Source organism: Myodes glareolus, chromosome 25, assembly GCF_982192425.1.
Source record: "Myodes glareolus chromosome 25, mMyoGla1.1, whole genome shotgun sequence".
NCBI lineage: Eukaryota > Metazoa > Chordata > Mammalia > Rodentia > Cricetidae > Myodes > Myodes glareolus.
Window position 1 is genome coordinate 40,705,181 of NC_142050.1, and position 14,528 is coordinate 40,719,708.

At 38.7% G+C, this 14,528-nt stretch overlaps 1 protein-coding gene across 2 annotated transcripts in view; it reads right to left on the bottom strand.

Annotated features, from left to right (window-relative positions):
* The window catches only part of LOC146889658 (TRPM8 channel-associated factor 1), a 46,612-nt gene that overhangs the window by 31,321 nt on the left and 763 nt on the right, over positions 1–14,528 (bottom strand). The window contains exon 2 of one of the 2 annotated variants that reach the window (XM_087901855.1): positions 12,360–12,499. The exons of the other annotated variant lie outside the window; for it this stretch is intronic. The gene's annotated coding sequence lies outside the window, so the exon portion shown is untranslated. The remainder of the gene's footprint in view (positions 1–12,359; positions 12,500–14,528) is intronic. 2 annotated transcript variants of the gene reach the window in all.

Here is a 14,528-nt window from a genome sequence, read left to right on the forward strand (position 1 = left end):
ATGCAGAGATCCACAGCAAAGCCCTGGACTGAGCTACTGGAGGCCAGTAGAAGAGAGGGAAGAGCAATAATATGAGCGAAGGGGTCAAGACCATGATGGTGATACCCACAGAAACAACTGTCCTGAGCTAGTGAGAGCTCACTGGCTCTGGACTGATAACGGGGTAACCTGCATAGGACCAAATTAGGCCCACTGATTGTGGGGGACAGTTGTGAGCCTGGGGAAGTCTGTGGCTGCACTGGCAGTGGGACCAGGTTTTATCCCTAGTGCTTGAACTGACATCTTGGAGGAATCTTTGCAGGAATACCTTGCTAAGCCTAGACATAGCAGGGAATGCCTTGGTCTTGCCTTGAAGTGAAGAGTTAGACTTTGTTGACTCTCAGTGGGAAGCCTTACCCTTTCTGAGGAGTGGATGAGGGTGGGGTGAGCTGCGGGGGGGAAGCATGGGATGAACAAAGGAGAGGGAGTGGGAATAGGGGATAGTTATGAAAAATTAGAAAAGATCGTATTAAAAAATTTTTTAATATAAAAGAAGTATATATACATTACAGTAGTTTAAATATGAGGTGTCCACCCCAAAAGGCTCATTAGTTGAAGGCTTAGTTCTCAATTCTTGGCTTGACTGGCAGGTGCTTAGATCATGCAGGCTCTCACTTCAGACTCTAAACTAATTGGCTAGTAAGAAGTAGGATGTAGTTAGAAGTGGACACTTGTTGAGCACCTTTGAGATTTATATTTCATCTCAAGACATTTTCTTTCTTCTCCTCTTTGCTTGCTGACTACGATGAGGCGAGCAGCCTCGAGAAAGCCTGCCTGACTGCTGTAGTCTCTCCTTGTCTCAGCCCACAGCAACGGAGCAAATCTATCAAGGATTGAAACCTCTAAACACACTAGACTGAGCAAACAATCCCTCTTTCAAGTGTTTCTCTCTCTTGGTTGTTTATCACAGAGACGAGCCTGACACATACATTCACTTAAACAGAAAACCAAGTTTATGAATAAAGTTCAGAATAATGTTTATCTGAGGATAAGACAATGAGTGTCCCCAACGGGGATCTGGTTTATTTTTAATTTGTTTTTATTTAGTTCTGTTTTACACATTGTTTTTAAACATTTTAAGTACTAATTCAAGGATATTTTGAGTTTGTAAAAATTCATAAAGCTACGTAAGCATCTATGCCTCACTGTTGATACATTCTCTTGCAAGTATTATGCTAATAGGTTATGGAAGTTATTTTTTTTGGTTGTAAAATTACTTCAATTAGATGTTCCATGTTAAACCACAAATAAAAGACGACAAATGCAGAATACAAGTGTGCCATTATGATATGAAGGTAAGGGATAGACAAAGTAAAAATAAAGGAAAACTAGGGATGCCGAGAAGTAGGTACAGGATCTACCTTTCACCACGACTTTGAAGAACCTAGGAGAATGAATAAAGAGTGACTTTATGGCGTCACCAGCTCACAACAGCACGAGCAAGCTCACATTTGTGAAGGGTGTGATTTAAGGCTCACCGACAAGAGGTGAGCTCCTGGGGAGTAAATTTAGCAAGAAATAAATTACCCAACAAAACAAAAAATGAATGCAACTTCCCCATCTCGGCTTTCCTGGAGAAAGAGGGAAAAGCGTTCAGGATTCATAACTAACTTCACAGCAGTAACCCATACAGATTTAGAATCCAAATGATTGTTACTTTTACTAACTGAAAACTCCAAGCAAATAATATATTTTGAAATAGTCCCAGTGTGGTAATATTTCAAGGATGTCGAAACTAATACAGGTTGTTTCCGGAGAACGTTAACTTCAATGTACACAAAGAATTGTTACAGAGGAAAAAACAAAACTCCACACAAAAGAAGCACCTCACAGTGACAGCTGAAGAAAGTCAACAGCCATTCCAGGAAGGACCATGAATAGAAATCATCACAAACAATATATCGGAAACAGGTAGAATTCTGAAAAGTGTTAGGTATAGAATATAAACTAGCCACATTTAACAGACAGAAAACAAAGGAGAAATTGTAAAACAAGTCTGAACATTACATAGCTATATTTATAAGATATCAAACAGAATTAGAAATGAATAGGATAGTTAAAATATAATGTTCAAAATAAAAACAGTTTTTGAATAGATTAAATAGACGATTACACAAAATTAAATGTAAATTATTGCAGTGGATCTAGAACAGAGGAAATTTAATAAAAATTACTGGACTGGATTTATAGTAGAGGAAAGCAAAGAAATGTGGAAAAAGGAAAAGAATGAATGAAAGCTATGGAGGGCATATTAAGAAAATTTAACATGTACCTGCTCTGATCTCTAAGTGAATGTTAGAGAAAATCATACCAGAGTAATTTTTGGCAGAAGTAACTGCCATTAATTTTCTATAGTTCTATAGAAGTCCCAGTTCTCAGATTCAGGATGCGTAACACATTCAAACAAGACAGATCTTGTTGTATATCCTAGTGAACTCAAGAGCAGAAAAATATCAACGGCGTGACAATGGGTGAGTAAGAGCTATTCTAGTGGTCATAGGATTGGGATCACTGGAAAGTAGCTGACAGCTTCACAGCACACAGCCTTCTCTAAAGCAAGAGACAATACGATGATATTTCAGCATAAAAAAACTAGGTGATCTGGAATGTCACAGCCCGCAAACTACCTCTTAAACATTTTTTTTTTTCAGGCCAACAAATAGTGGGAATTTATCAGATCTGATTAAAGGAAATTCAGAAGAATGTATCTTAAGAATGAGGACAAAGATCTGAGATGTTAGGCCATAATGGTGAGAGGTCAGCTGCTCTCACCTTGAGAACTTATCTTTGGCACAAAACCCACTAAAGATAGAAAGGAAGAAAAAAAAACCCGGAAAACATAGAGTCTTTTCTAAAGAATAAACAAGTCAAGACCCTTCGATGAAGGTTTCAAGAGACACGTCCTCCAGGAACAGAAAACGCAGGACTTCACCTTCCCTCTAACTTTTTCCACTTGGACATCTTGCCACTCATAGCGCAAAATAACTGAGGTCGCTGTCAGCCCCATTCGTTAGCTCGAGATCAGCAAACAGACCGGAGCTGAAACACAGACCTCAGAAGGAGAGCCTCGAACACAAAGAATAAAAACTCTACCTGAAGCTTTCCTTTTCTCTTCGGGTGTTTCCTACAATACTTGCAGGAAAGACCTCCACGAAACCTTGCCAAAACGTCATTCATTTCAGTACCTGAAAACACGGTAGTGGACATTGAGCTAAAACAAGAAAGTTCCTGCACTCCTGCTGTGGTTGCAGTTGGCATAGAGGAAAGCTCACCGTTTATCAGTAGGGGTCATATTTTAGCAATAAAGACTATGCTTTCAGAGCAAAGTCAAACCTGAAGAGGACCAGTACTAGCAGAAAGATGTGAAAGTTTCCTTCTAGACCAGTAGTTCTCAACCCTCCGAATGAATGCGGCACAGTTCCTCATGCTGTGGTGACCCCCACCCATAAAATAATTTTTGCTGCTACTTCATAATGTAATTTTGCCTCTCTTATGCGTGACATATAAATATTTGTGCTTTCTGATGGTTTTAGGCAACCCCCTGTGAAAGGCTCATTCAAGCTTCAAAGGGGTTCCATAGGTCGAGAATCTTTGTTCAAGAATGTTATCTGTACCTTTATCTCTAGTCTTTTTGGATGGCAGCAACATCAACCAGAACCTTAGAATTTTTCATCAACCGTATCTTAAATTCAGTGAAAAGTTGAAGGTAGCTAAGAAGTAGGAAATTCTGCCTAGAACTGAAGAAAAACAACAGATGAGAGAAATAGACTTTTGGGTGGTCCTGATAGGTAGGAGATGGCTCCACAGGTAAGGGCTGGTACTACTATTGTAGAGTACAGGAACTCAGTCCTAGCCCCCACACCATGGCTGCTCACAATCACCTGACTCTAGGGGATCTGACCTCTTCCTCTGGCCTCTGCAGGTGCTGCACCTGCAGGCACAAACGCATAAGACATACATGTACTAAAAACAAATCTAAAAAACAGTGCTGAACAAAATTATGAGGCATGGCAAGATGTGTACAATTTTTGTTCTATGGGAAAGGAGAGAAAGCGAAGCAATATGCTGATAATGAATGTCTGAGAATTACTTAAGGCAGATGAAAAACATTAAAACACAAACCAAGAATCTGTGAGCTTCTGAGCACAATAAATAAAGAGAAACCCACACTCTGCATAGTGAAGTTGCTGAAAATCAGGTTTACAGAGATCTGACGACCAACCAGAGGCAGGGATACTCTCTACTCAAAGTTTCCAAAATATAGCTTGCCTTCAAAAGAAATGATGGAAATACGGACAGCACGGAATTGGAAGAAAGAAACTAAAATATAGCAACCAACAATTTTGTGCATAGCAAAAATATCTCTCAAAGTTAAAGGCAACATAAAGACAGTTTTAGATAACCACGGTCAGAATAAATTTAGGAGCAGTAGAACACAGTACAGGAACTGCTAAATGGAGCTCTTCAGATTAAGCAAAACTACAAAGACAGAAATACCACACTGTGGGAAGACACAGAATGTGCTGTAGAGAGTAAACCATGTACAAACGTAAATGAATATTGGTTTCTGAAAATAAACAAACATCAGATCTTTGTGGTAGACTATAACGTGAAATCAATTATATGATTAACACAGCTGAATGACTGGATTTATGGAGATTAACTGGCTAAAATGTTGCTTTTAAAATAGATAAATGTAATAATTTGCGGTTATGATGACTATAAGGTAAGTCATAAAATGCATAATTACCATTAAAAGTGATAAAAATTATATTATTTAAAAATAATATAGGAACTGGGAAATGGCTCAGCGGGTAAGAGTGCTTGCTCTCCAATGATGAGGAACTGAAGTCAATCCTTAGCACTCACTTAAACAGCCAGGTGGGGAGATTGGCAGAACACAAATCTATAATCCAGTGCTGTGAGTTAGAGGCAGGAGGATTTCCAGACTTTCCTGACCAGGCCCTGTTGCAGCAAGAGCAAGCCCCAGGTCCAGGGAGTCACCTCCCTTACAGGAAATAGGGTGACAGAGTAGGACACACATTTTTATTATTTGATCTCTGTGTATGTGTAAGGGTGCTCCCCTAATTTACGTGTGCTGGACCCACACAACACACACATCCACATCCACATGAATAGCATAAAATACTTGATTCCAAAGGAAGCGGAAAATAAACAAAAGAACAAAGAGAAAACAAGGCTCAACTTAGGAGACTCCAACCCCATTGTTAGTGACACGTTTGAAGTGACGTGTTGAAACTCAAACTGCCAAAGAAGTGGAGACTTTGGGTGGCAATGACGTTTTAGATAATGTCATAAATGTGGAGTACCTATGATTAGCTTCCTTGCATGAAGAGAAAGAGACTAAGATTCCTCTCATGTATCAGTAGAGATACAGTGAGAATGCACCCGTCTAGAAACCGGGAAGCCTGCCCTCACCAGACACAGCACTTGACCCATCCTTACATTATATGCCCAAGCCTCCAGAAGCACAAGAAATAAGCATATGGAGTCTAGCCGACAAAGTCTAAAGGAAGTTTGTTGCAGAGTCATGAAATAACTAAGATACCCATTAATCAATAATCGTATTAAACATAAATGGGCTGAAAAATCTACCTATAAGATGAACTTTATTTAAAAGAGAATATCTCAATGGGTAAAGGCATTTGCTGCTAATACTGAATCTAGTTATTCATGCTTGCATAGCAAGTACTGTTACCCAGTCCCCAGAATCCATACGGGGAGGGAAGAGTAGATTCCCACAAATTGTCCCTCTGACCCTTACACACACATGCTATGCATACGCCTCTCCCCTCAAATAAATAAACACTCACAAAACAAATAAGTTCTGTAAAGAGAATTATTTTCAATATGTAGATGTGGAGATTAAAAGTTGCTAAAGTTCTGTCTTATTTTATTTTGAGACAGGTCTCATTGGGTAGCCCTGGCTATCCTGGGACTCATTATTTTGAGTTCAGGCTCATAGATATCTCCCTGCCTCTTTTGTTCAAGTTCTAGAATATAAGCATGCTCTACCGTATCCAGGTTATTGGATTCTGATTTTAAACATCCCTTCAAGGGCTCAAAAGGTAAAGACTCATTCTTTGATGGCTAATAGGATACTATGGAAACATTCAGAGGTGGGGGTCTAGTGTTAGGCTTCTGGTCACTGAAGGTGTGCTAATGAAGGTGGAAAACACACCCTTTCTTTTTCTGTTTGTCTTGTACTAGCAGTGATGTGAAGGACTTTGTCCTATCGTGTATTCCGTGGTATGATATAGTATCTCCTCTCAGGACCAACAGTAACAGGTCCAATTAGTTATGAACTTGACACTTCCAAAACTGGAACTCCAACTATCTCTCTTTTTTAAAAAAATTTATTTATTTATTAAAAATTCCCACCTCCTCCCCACCTCCCTTTTCCCTCTCCCTCCCTCTCTAGTCCTAAGAGCAGTCAGGGTTCCCTGCCCCATGGGAAGTCCAAGATCCTCCCCCCTCCATCCATGTCTATCAAGGTGAGCATCCAAACAAACCAGGCTCCCACAAAGTCAGTCCATGCAGTAGAATCAAAACCCAGTGCCATTGTCCTTGGCTTCTCAGTCAGCCTTCATTGCCAGCCACATTCAAAGTGTCCAGTTTGATCACATGCTCCATCACTCCCAGTCCAGATGGCCTTGGTGAGCTCCCATTAGATCAGTCCCACCGTCTCAGTTTTACTCAGTGGTAAAAAAAAAAAAAATGCCATCTCTCTTCTTAAGTTGGCGTTCTCAAGTATTTGTTAATAGTGAAAGAAAGATGGCTGACATCAAAGGAAATTAGTAAGAGGCTAAGTAAACACCAGTGTAAATAATGTTGCTAGATAGAAATTTAAAGCAAAAATCACAATAGTAAAGAAATTGACTCTACAGAGTGCACAACAGTCTTAAATTTGTAGTCTTAGTAAGATAATTCAAAATTTATGAAGCAAAATCAACAGCAAAAAAGTGAGAAATGAATTCAAAACAGAGTTAGCAGATTTAAATGTTTCTCACCTATTCAACAAAACAAGAGATCAGTAAGGAGATAGATTATTTGAATAACATAAATGATAAATTGGATCCTATTAAATGTATAGAACACATGCATTATAAATGATAGAATACATTATTTCAAGAGTATGTGAAGCATTATCCCAAAAGAGATCAATCATATATTGGGCACAAAACAAGTTGAAGGTTTTCATGCATAAGGAATATAATCACTGACAATAATAGAATTCCAACAGAAAGAATAATCATTAGAAAATTCTCATTTATTTGAAAGAGTATGTTTGTGTGAGTGTGTGAGTCTACCTGTGTGTACTGTGTGTGTATTGGTGTGCACTGTGTATGTGTGTGTGAGCAGGCTAGCGTGTATGCTGTGTGTTTGCAGGCATGCCTGTGTCACTCTAGTAGTCATGTGTGTGAGGGGCAGAAGCTGACATCAGGCAACTTCCTCAATCACTCTTTAAGTTATTTTTTGTAGTAAGGATCTCTTACTACACCCAGCACTCACCAATGAGCTAGAATGGCTAGTCAGTAAGCTCTGGGTATCCTCTGGTCTGCAACTCTACTACGCACCAGGGTTGCAAATTAGTGCTCCCAAGTCTTTGTATGTGGGCACTGACAATCTGAACTCAAGGTTTCACGCTTCCATGACAGAGGCTTTACTTACCATACCATCTTCCCAGCCCTGAAATAATAAGCTTCTAAGCACCTTAGGTCAGATGAGAAATCATAGTGGAAATTAGAAAATATTTAAACTCAATAGTTATAATAGCAAAAATTGTGGGAGGAAAAAAATGTCAAAAAAATTTGGAATAAAATCTGACTGCCTGGGGGAAACTGTAGCACTAAGTGTGTGTGTATGTGTGTGTGTGTGTGTGTGAGAGAGAGAGAGAGAAAGAGAGAGAGAGAGAGAGAGAGAGACAGAGAGACAGAGAGAGAGACAGAGGGGGAGAGAGAGAGAGAGACAACTAAGCTTCCCTCTTAAATTAGCTGGGCAAATAATAGCTTAAAGCTAAAGAAAGTGAAGGGAAGGATAATGAACATACAAGCGGAAACCAAAATTTAAAAATACATCTGCAGATTCACAAGAAACAAAAGCTGCATCTAATGAACCTAAATAAGAATGATTAGAAAACAAAAGAGGGAGGGAGGGAGCAAGGTAGGGAGGAAGAGAGAGAGAGAAAGAAGGGGAGAGGGGGAGGAGAAAGAGAGAGACAGAGACAGAGTGGGAAGGAGGGAAGGGAAGAGAAGGAGAGGGAGAGGGAGCTGTTAGCTGCTTATTAGAAATACAAAGTCTGTGCTGTCACAGTCCCAAAGGGCACTGGGAATATGGCGAAGTGATGCAGGTATCGCAGTGTAACAAATTATTGAATGTAAGCTTGACAGATTCAGATGAATTTTCAATTTCTTTCAAAACAAAATCCATCCAAAATGACACAAGAAGTAGAAATATAAACGATCCTATCCATTACACTTATTTAACTAAAACTTCAAAGACACCCCACAAGATGTTTAGATCAAGAAATAATCCTTAGTAAATTCTTTAAGCATTTAACACAATACAATGCTAATATACATTTAAAAATTCAAGAATATTTTTTCTAAAATCTAATGATAAAGACTAAAGTCAGTATATAAAGTACTGCTCAATAAAAAACATTAAAACTCTATGCAAAAGCTGAATGTCGTGGTGCACACCTTTAATCTTAGCACTCAGGAGCAGAGGCAGATGAATGTCTATGAGTTCAATGACAGCCTGGTCTACACAGAGACTATTAGACTAGCAAGAGCAAGATAGTCAGACTGCTTCAAAATGAATCTGTGAATAAACATACTAGCAAATTCTAAGCAAAGTCTTGGCAACCCAAGTTCAGTGACATTTTTTAAAGAGTCTGGAAATAGATATACAATATACAGTTATTTGCTTTACTACAAATCAATTCAATCCATTGATGTCAAGATACGTTTTCAATAACTAATTCTTGACTGATTAGGTACCTGTGTGGAAAAAACTAAACCCTAGATCACATCTCACAACATGCACAAAGAATAATTTGAAATAAACTACAGTTTTAGTGTCAGTGGGGTATAACTAAGCACTGGGCAGATTTGGGGAACTAGGGAGACAGTTTGCTTAAAGAGGACTCAAGTACTAACTACAAGTGTTTTGCTTTGACTACAAAAGTTAAAGGGTATTTACCAGCTGGGTGTGAGGGCTCACACCTATAAGACTTGGGAGACTAAAGAAGTAACATTACTGTGAATTCAAGGCCAGTCTCGGCTACAAAGTGAGATCTTGTTTCAAAATACGTTATTTTTTAATGATATAATTAAAATTAAGCAAAGTGACGCACTTATTTTTATTAGAAGCCCTTATTATCAAAGTGAAAAGGCAAGCTAAAACGGAAAGCATATTTGAAATTCATTCATGCAATGAAGAATGCTTATGCATCTCCAGAACATGATAGAAACCTATGTCCTACCCCCAAATGAACAAAACACCCAAAGACTTTATGAAAGAGGAAACCTAAATGGCCAGGAAAGGAAAAAAGAAATGTTTCATGTAACTTTGCAATGATGAAATTCCAAATTCACCTTACAATGAGAAATCTTGGCATAACTTTCTGTATTTGATAACTCTTGCAGACAGTTTTTAGAGGCAAAGTTTTAATAAGGATACATATGATTGGAAGGTATAACAATTTTAAAGGTATACATATAATGTTACCTAATTAGACAGTATAGATTCTTTCCAACCTCAAAGAAAACTGAGTTTAAATCCTAGGTTTTTGTTTGTTTGTTTGTTTGTTTTGTTTTTTTATAATTGTCAAGACAGGGTTTCTCTGTAGCTTTGGAGCATGTCCTGGAACTAGCTCTTGTAGACCAGGCTGGCCTTAAACTCACAGAGATCTGCCTGTCTCTGCCTCTGGAGTGCTGGGATTAAAGATGTGCACCACCACCGCCTGGCTTCACACCTAGTTTTAATAACTCAGTGGAGTCAGTATCCTATTCTTTGACTACAGGGTAAAGTAGACTGCATTTTTACATGATATGAAAGAAGCTTCTTATGACCAGCCAAAAACTGAAAGGTGCATTTCCCGACTAAGGAGATGTCTCAGTTGATAAAGTTCTGGTCATAACAGCATAAAGACCTGAGTTCGAACCCCCTCACAGAAAGGTAAAAAGCTTGGCATAGTGGCATGTGTAATCCCAGAACCTGGGAAACAAAAGACAGGTATCTGTAGCTCACTGGCTGGCCAGCATCGCCCAGTTGGTGAGTTTGAAAATAAGATGGACAGATCTTGAAAAGACGTCTGGTCTCTGTATGTAAACATGTACACCCTGTCACACACTGTATGCACATATGAGATACATTTCTAATGAAAATCTAACTAACACAAGACCATGGTGCTAATTATAAGTACTTAAAGCTGTAACCTAAGACTGTTCATATAAAAGTTTGTGGGATATGGCTAAAATGTAGCAACAGAGAAGTACATAAATTTTGGACTTTAAGTGAAAAGCTAATGAGGTAAAAAAAAAGTGTGTGTGTGTGTGTGTGTGTGTGTGTGTGTGTGTGTGTCTAAGAGCCAATAAAGTACACCAAATTCTGGCAAAACAATAAAAAAAAAGGAATAAAAAGTTTGCCCATATTACTAAAGAAAAGGTCATATCAGTAGGAAACAGATTTAAACCAATAAAGATTGTATTCTACTAATATGGAATACTTATTCACAGTTTATCAAAAATTGATGCCATAAGAAAACTAAATAGTCCTACAATGGTATTTTAAATAATGAAATCATTTTATTCCAATTAACTTAAAAATAAAAACATACAGCCAGTTTTAAAAAGGTGTTCTCAGCTGGAAGGTGGTAGTGACTGCCTTTAATCCCAGCACTTGGGAGACAGAAGCCGGTGGGTCTCAGTGAGTTTTAGGCCAGTTTGGTCTGCAAGTTCCAAGACAGCCAGGATTACCAAAAAAAAGAAAACAAACCAAAAAAGGCATTCTCTATAATTATTCAAGTAATTAAACCAAACCTAAAGTCCCCTGAACTCCAAACCCAGAAGGTTTTACTAATCAAGGATAAAATAATTGCAATATTGTACAGATTTTTATGATAGGCAAAGAAAGAACACTACCTATACTATTTTGAGATAACACCACCAGCAGAACAAGACAGCACAGCAGAAAGGAATAACTACAGACCAATGTTTAAATCACACAAATGTAAATAATGTTTGCCTTTTATGCTATGTATAAATGCCATGACATATATACTAGAGAGGGTTTATTCTAAAAGTATCAGCTAGCTTACTATTAGAAATTAAATGCTATGTATAGGCCTTGCCACCTAAACATAGTTGAAGAAAAATAATTGTATGATACTTTCTCTTGTTAAAAAGATTTATTTTGTATTATGTGTAAGTGTGGGTATGTGCATGTGAGTGCAAGATCCCATAGAGGTAAAAAGGTATTGCCCCCACCTGCAACCCTGGAGCTGGAGTTACAGAGGACAGTGAGTTACTCCAATCCTCAGCAAGAGAAGTACACACCCTTAACCCCTGAGCCAGCTCCCAGGCACATGAATTACACAATGCTTTTAATAGTCACAGAAACAACTGATGAAACATTCACTTATGATAAACATGCTCACCAAATGAAGAATTTACCGAATAACTATGGAAACGCTATGTTTAAAGTCTACATAGTAAAACCTTCCTAAGTGGCATACTGTACTGATGATCCAAAGGAGGAAGGGAGGAACAAGAATTTAAAGATTAGAAATATGTAATAAAGAGAGAAACAAAATTGCCATGATTTTTAGACGATATTATTGTTTATGTGGTAAGTTTGAAAGCAGTTACAGGTAAATAAAATGAGTAATGAATTCTATCAAATTTGACTGACAAGTAATTAATATATAAAGACAGGTATATAAACAAGAGTAGGAAACTTAAAATAAACTTATACATATATGGAAAACTTGATTCACACATACCATTGAAATAAACACCAAAGCAATCAATTCTCACGCGGATTAAGCCTGATTGCCAAACGCAAAACCATTGGCAGCCTTGGAAATCAATGAAAGACAATATAGGAACTTAATTTATAACCTCAAGGACACAACTGGGTCCCAAGTGTGCTTTTGTGTATGTGATATGCATGTATGTGTATATGTGTTTGTATGTGTAGAGATGCACTTGGGTCTAGGTTTTCTTGCACATGTGTGTTCCTGCTTGTGGAGGCTAGAGGTTAATGTCAGGTGGTGGCAGGTGCTTGTGAGTTACCTGCGAATGCTGGGAATTGAATTCTAATCTTCGGCAAGAGGAGTCCACACCCTTAGTGGCTGAGCCGTCTCTCACACAGAAACAATTGATGAAATTGTCTCCACTTTATTTACTGAGTGAGGCAGGGTCTCTCCCTGGACCTAAAATTGAAAATTTGATATTCTAGCAGGTAATCTTGCCTTGGTGGGGGAAGGGGGTCCCCTGTCCTCTCTGTACTCTACACTCGATTACAGGTGGTCTGCCACACCAGCCTAACTTTTACAGGGGAGCTTAGTACCCAGCCTGGTCCTCAGGCTGGCACAGCAAGGGCCTGTATCTCCTGAACCATCGCTCCTACCCCTTGAAGATACAATTCCTAAACAAGAGACACTATAAGAGAAAGTACTAGACAGTTTAAATTTCTCACTGAGAGACGTGGAGAGATGAAGAGAAAGAAAATGTCAGAAGCAATCTGGAACTGGATATTTGCAGCACACACGATGACCTAGATGTTGATCGAGGCATGGATTGTATTAAGAAAAGATTTCAATGTCAATTAGGTACAGAAAAACAACTTACTAGGAGAATACCTTCAAACCAGGTTATCAGGCATGCAGATAGAAAGTCAAACCCTGGAGCAGCATATACAAAAGCGGGTTGCCTTGTTAGCTATGTGGATGCTAAGTCAACTCCTAGCAGAGTATGTCTAGTCCCTACTTGCCAGACTGCCTAAAAATGGAATTTGTTATGACAGGTCTGTCGAGCATCAAGATCTCTGATCCTTCGTCGGAGGAAGTGCCAGCTAGTCTGGCACTCGAGAAAGAGCTTGGGACTGACCTAATAAAGTTGAATATGTACAAATCTTATTACCCACTCATTCTATTCTTGGATGCAAGCTCTAAAGAAAGACCTGCACACATAGTAGAGCTGCTAGAAGACATTACCCAGTTGTCATAACAGGCAGTCTTTAGAATGCTCACCTGAAGGCATCCATGCCCTTGTGAAATCCACCAACTTGGGTGCGTGTGAGTATGGGGTGGGGGGCAATCACTTCTAAGGAACAGAAAAATGACAAAAATAATTGGATGTCACTTTTGAGATTAGGAAAGAAAAAAAGAATCTGGTTTTTGCCTTTCTTGGGGCAAGTCCTTACTCTGGGGTGGGGGTGAGGGGAGCAAGATGTTATGTTGTAATGAGCCTCTATAAAGACAGATATGCCTAGCTGAAGTCAGGAAGGTTCCAATTCTCCAACACTCCTGAGTCAGCTCCTATGAGTCTTGAGGTGACTTCAATCAGTATCCCTTTACTATACGGCATGACTTCTAGAGACTCCAGCTGAGCCTCTAATCAATTCTAGATCCACAGAAACAGGCAGATAGCAAGGAAATATTATAAGTGGGTTTGTTGTTTACTGTTGACTTTATACTGACTGCTGTTGGGAAAGTTTGTCAATTAAACAACGACTACATCGCCCACGCTAGAAACCCAGATATCCCACAGGAGATTAAATAGAGTATTAAACCATAAGAAATAAAAATGAAATAATCATAAACAAGGGTGAATCTCAGATATGTAGGAATACACAGGATAATATTCCTGATCTGAAAGTAAGGCAAAAACATAAAAGAAAATATGTATATTTTACACATAAACATCAAACTATGCAAAACACCAAGCAAGATGACTAAAAGGACAATCACGAAGGATGAGATGTCTCAGGCAGGGACAGGGAAGAGCCTCTCCAATATGGTGTTCAAGGTCCTACGGTGCCTTATTTTCACCAAAAGATGGTCAGGCATTTTGGGATGTGAGATATATATATATATATATATATATATATATATATATATATATATATATATATATATATATATTCTTAAATTGGTATGAACAAAGCAAAACAGAAAGTGAATGGCTGAAATGCATTCAGTCCACACATCCTTTGGAGAATGGACAGACAGGTGGCTGACAGCCAATAGACAGAGACATTTATGCTTTACATCTATGTGAGGGATTCTTTCTCAAACATTCACGATTGTCTAATTGGTTCTAATTGGTAAGGTTCCCCCCCTTTTTGTTTCTCCCATTTTGTCTTTCGGGGCGCCCTGCTCAGCAGGTTGGGCCAACCCAGGAGGTCAGCTGAGGGGGGGTTATCTGCCAACTGGATAATCCAGCTGCTGCTGCAGGCCA